The sequence below is a fragment of the Palaemon carinicauda genome, chromosome 5, assembly GCF_036898095.1.
Source record: "Palaemon carinicauda isolate YSFRI2023 chromosome 5, ASM3689809v2, whole genome shotgun sequence".
Taxonomy (NCBI): Eukaryota; Metazoa; Arthropoda; class Malacostraca; order Decapoda; family Palaemonidae; genus Palaemon; species Palaemon carinicauda.
Genome location: NC_090729.1, coordinates 32,299,814 through 32,304,813, shown reverse-complemented (window position 1 = coordinate 32,304,813; position 5,000 = coordinate 32,299,814).

Below are 5,000 nucleotides of genomic sequence, written 5' to 3'. Positions count from 1 at the left end.
TAAGCTACTATTTCCAAAGGCAAGCGAGGAAATAGTAGTGCCTCAGGAGCCAACTGCATCCCCTGACGGCCAGAAAACCTTTGAGATTGAGGGCAAGATGTGCCCCAAGGTAGAAGAGATAAATGTTGTGTCGGAATGTCCTCCGCCTATGCCGGCTATAGAGCCATCGATGTCAACATCTTCGTCTTATACCCCTCTATTGGATAATGTGGTACAATTATGTATCCAACTGATGAATCAGATAGAGAGCTTTCGTAAACAAAACGGAAAGCAGGAAGTAAAACCCAAGATATAGCCTCGTAAAGCTTCCCTTGTCGCTTCCCACGGGTCAGTCAAACGACCCATGAATCAGGACCTTCCAACATGCTCCATAACCGATGCCAGGAGGTTTGCGGAGCAGATGTCGATTTCAAATGGCAATCTCCACATCTCAGAGAAAATAGGTGCGGTTCCTTTGGACAGAATTCAATTTTGGCCAAGCTTTGATGCTTTTCCTAGTTGTTGGGTCCGACTGAAGTATGAACCAAATTCAGAAAAAGGAACGGAACCAAAGGAGGTCATGATTCTTGACCATGATAAGGCACAGACTATCCTCTCAGGCAGTCTGAAAAGGGCGGGTTATTTAGAAACGAAGGTATTCTCACTGAATAACAGACACCCTTCCTTTCTTGCTCCTACTTCACTCTCATTCCCCTTTATGGGGAAGGCATTTACTTCTGTTGCCAAAGCTGTAGAGGCGGGTGAGCCATGTCCCACACTCAATGAGTGCAAGCCTTTGTCACCAGCTTTTCCCGGACAGGAAAAGGATTGGAAGGAAGTCCATTTGACATTTTCAGTAAGAAAATTAGACAAGGATGTCGCAAGTCGACAATTCAATGTATGTCTCCCTAAATTGACCGATTTGCTCTTGTTTAATAAACACGAGTCAAAGGAGAGACTTGCGACATCCCTTTCTCTACAAAACTACATAGAGTTGTGTTCAACCTACGAAAACTCCCCAGACATGCTCATGGTCATAGCCAAGATGCATATGGCTACCTTGCTAAAGGACCTTTACGCCTTTGTGAAGGCTAGGAGAGCGTGTAGAGAGTTTGTGTTCGCTGCTGCAACAGTGAAACACGAAACAAGGAAGCTAATATCTTCCAACATCTGGGGTAAAGACCTCTTCCCACACGAGGTCATTGAGGAAGTAATTAAGAACGCCACCATGGAGAACATAAGTCTTCTCCAAAAATGGGGCATTCCTTTAAAGAGAAAATCTTCTGTGGTTGTGGGTCCCCTACCTAAAAAGAAGATCGAAAATGCTGGAAATATTCGGGCTGCTCAACAACATCCCACTATTCCAGTGACCACGGTGCTACAGGCAGAAGGTCAAAAGTCTAAGCCTACTGACTACTTGAAGCATAAAGACGCTTCGGCTAGGAGGAACTTTCCCTCAGGATCGCAGGACCTTCAATCCTTCGGTCCAAAGCCTATTCAAGATGAGCCATTGATGGGAAACAGAAATGTCTCTACCATCATTTTCTTACCTTCTCCTACAGTTTAAAACCCTACTGGAGAAGTATACCTGAGAGCTATAGAGTATACAGGTGGTAAGAAAACTATAGCTCATCGAGTTCCAGGGAAGGCTGTTTTGTGTTCACGAGAAGGACTCAAGATATCAATGAGTCATTCTGAACTTGTTGCCACTCAACAAGTTCATAAAAAACAGCAAGTTCTGAATGTTAATCCTTCTGAACATATGGACCTTGTTCCAATTAGGTGTGTTCGTAGTCTTGTCAGACCTGAAAGGTGTCCTTCGGAACCTTCCAGTCAACCACCCCCATTCCCCCTATCTAGAATTCATGTTACAGAGATTAACATTCATCCTGGGAAAGATACGTGTCGGACTCAGAGTCCTAAGTATCTTCAACAGATTGACGAACTTAGTCATGTCAAAATCAAGCCTAGAAATAGTTCAGGTATTAATACACCTGATCGAGAGGCTGGAGTGGGCAGCACCCGAAGTGTCCGGCCCATGTGCATTCAAAGAGATGACCCGGTTCCCGGGACATCACGGATGCAAGATAAGCTTTTAGAAGTCTTGACTTTCTCCAGCTCTGGGGTTTCGATGGTTAAAAAACCATCGAAGCCCTCAGTCACTTCAACTCTCCTTTCCTGTGGGAATATAAAAGGAGCTCGCGTGGTCTGTCAAGAGACTCAGGTAATCGGTCAGATTTTCAAATTGCCAACAGGGAAAAGTGTTAAACTTTCCCCAGTTCGCAATAGTGACAGACCTGGTGCTAAGGGCACACCGGAAAGATGCGTTAAGAGCTTGGAGAAAACACGCATCAAACGCTTGAAGAGATAAAAAATTACAGCGCGAAAGTCCCAAGACTCTGCTGGTCCTTTCATGGGTGTGGAAGCCCCCTCCACACAGATCAGGCTCCCTACGACTGATCTGGGACACCGAAGTGATAATAAGACATCACATTCGAACGTCTCGTACAGTCTTGGTGAAGTTACCCATCCCTTTCCTAAAGGGATGGCACCTAACAGCAGTTCATTTACAACTGATTCACAATGTGACGGTGGATACTCTATCACGATCCAAGGCAATAGAGTTGGAATGGTCCATGGACTCAGACATATTCCCTCACAGATGGGAACAAGTCCCGGAACTGCAGCTCTACCTCTTCATCATGAGCATCTTCAAGAAACTACCTCGCTAAATAGCCCTATACGAGGATCCTCTAATGGGGAGATAGACCAGATGAGGCCAGTCCTAGCTCTGATCCTAGGTATATTTCCGAAGGTTCAGAAATCAACTGCCTTCGGTTTATCACAGAGAACCCAAACCCTTCATTTCATGAATTTCTTGCTCTAGCAGTTAGAAAAAGGTTTGGGATCTCAGAAGGCAATATAGAATTCTTAGAAGAATACAAGGCTAAGTCTACTAGAAGACAATATGAGTCTTCCTGGAAGAAGTGGGTTGCGTTTGTCAAAACAAAAGGACCGAAAGAAATTTCTATGAACTTCTGTCTGTCCTTCTTTGTCCACCTTCATAGCTAAGGTCTGGCGGCCAATACGATAAATACGTGCAAGTCAGCTTTGACAAGGCCTCTCCTATATGCCTTCCAAGTGGATCTGGCGAATGAAATCTTTAATAAGATTCCGAAGGCATGTGCCAGGCTTAGGCCCGCAGTTCCACCAAAGCCCATCTGTTGGTCTTTGGACAAGGTCTTACATTATGCCTCATCTGTTAACAATGAAGATTGTTCTCTTAAGGACCTAACCCAAAAGGTTATTTTCCTATTTGCTATAGCCTCTGGGGCTATAGTTAGTGAAATAGTGGCCCTATCCAGAGATGAGGGTCACATTCAGTTCACGGAATTAGGAGAACTGAATCTCTTTCCTGATCCATCCTTTCTCGCAAAAAACGAGCTACCCACTAAGAGGTTGGGTCCCTGGAGAATCTGTCCTCTGAAGGAAGATGTCTCTCTATGTCTTGTAGAGTGTCTAAAGGTCTATCTTCGTAGAACTTCAGACTTCAGGGGAGGACAGCTCTTTAAAGGAGAAATTTCGGGATCAAACTTATCTTTAAATCAGCTGAGGGCGAAGCTCACCTACTTTATTCGTAGAGCGGATCCGGACAGTACTCCCGCATGTCATGATCCGAGAAAGATTGCTTCATCAATGAACTTCTTTCAGTTTATGGACTTTGAGCGTCTTCGTTCATACACTGGATGGAAATCATCCAGAGTGTTTTACAAACACTATGCAAAACAAGTGCATGAACTGAAACACTTCGTAGTGGCGGCAGGCAGTGTATTAAAGCCTGCTCCCTAATTACTGTGATAATCAATTAATGGTTTGGGACCTCACATGTCCTCGCACATGTTCTGGATGAGTATCATCCAGAGTGCTTTACAAGCTCTACGCTATGTAAGTCCATGATCTGAAGCAGCTTGTGGTGACGTCAGGTAGAATATTTACCCTGCCGTCTATGCTACGATGAACAGTAATTGACTGGGACTGTCAATCAATGGGAGAATAGGTCATTCTTCTTAGGTATGTCTTCTTTTGATTAAGTGTTACCATGGTAACACTAGCTCTGTTCAAAATCCCAGGTGTGGAATTATACACATAGCACTAGTGCCGGTGTACGAAGTACACAGTGCAGATAGAGTAACCAGTACAGAAATTAGGAAGAACGATTATTTTATAATTTCTCTTCAATCTGAGAGTGGAATTCATTATTTCTTCCTTCAAGAAAGAAATAAATCTCTGTACTCGTTTCAGGTATAATCCCATTGTCATACTACATTCGTTTTGCTAACCATCTCTTGTAGTCATTTATTTGGATTAAATGTCTATTAGAATGTAGTGCATCCACCTTCGCCAGACAATTGTATATATACATGCCAGAGTTTCTAACTTACTTAGTATGCATCCTTTATATATTTGTATGCATCAAATGATAGACATAAGAGACACTGATGTTAATTTTCCAAATATACAATTTGAGACTATTTGTATATTCAATGTGTACTTAAGTTTGGTCACACTATTTATGTTATCCTTGAAATCCCTTTTCTACTGTCTATATGACTCTTCCCTGTAGGAGGCAGGAAGCACTAACATTGTTTATGATTAGTGATGATGACAAATAACGGTAACGTCACTGGTCTCATATGGTCCCCATGACCATAGAAAAGGTTGATATAAGGTTAAGGCACTGATGAAAATCCACAGATATATTAATGCTCTGGTATGCTTCCATCAGCACGACATATCTTGAGCCCAAAAAACGGATTTTGAGCGAAGCGAAAAATCTATTTTTAGGTGAGATAGCCATGTAGTACTGTATCTGTAACAGCCTATGCTCAATGCTACATGGAATGGCCACTATCGTGGGAATGGCCCTGTTGTACTCCCAATAGTAGTACGGGAACAGGGATGGCCTTTGGAGGGCCCCCCTTTTTATTTTTGCCAAACCTCCTCGAAGCGTAAAACACTGT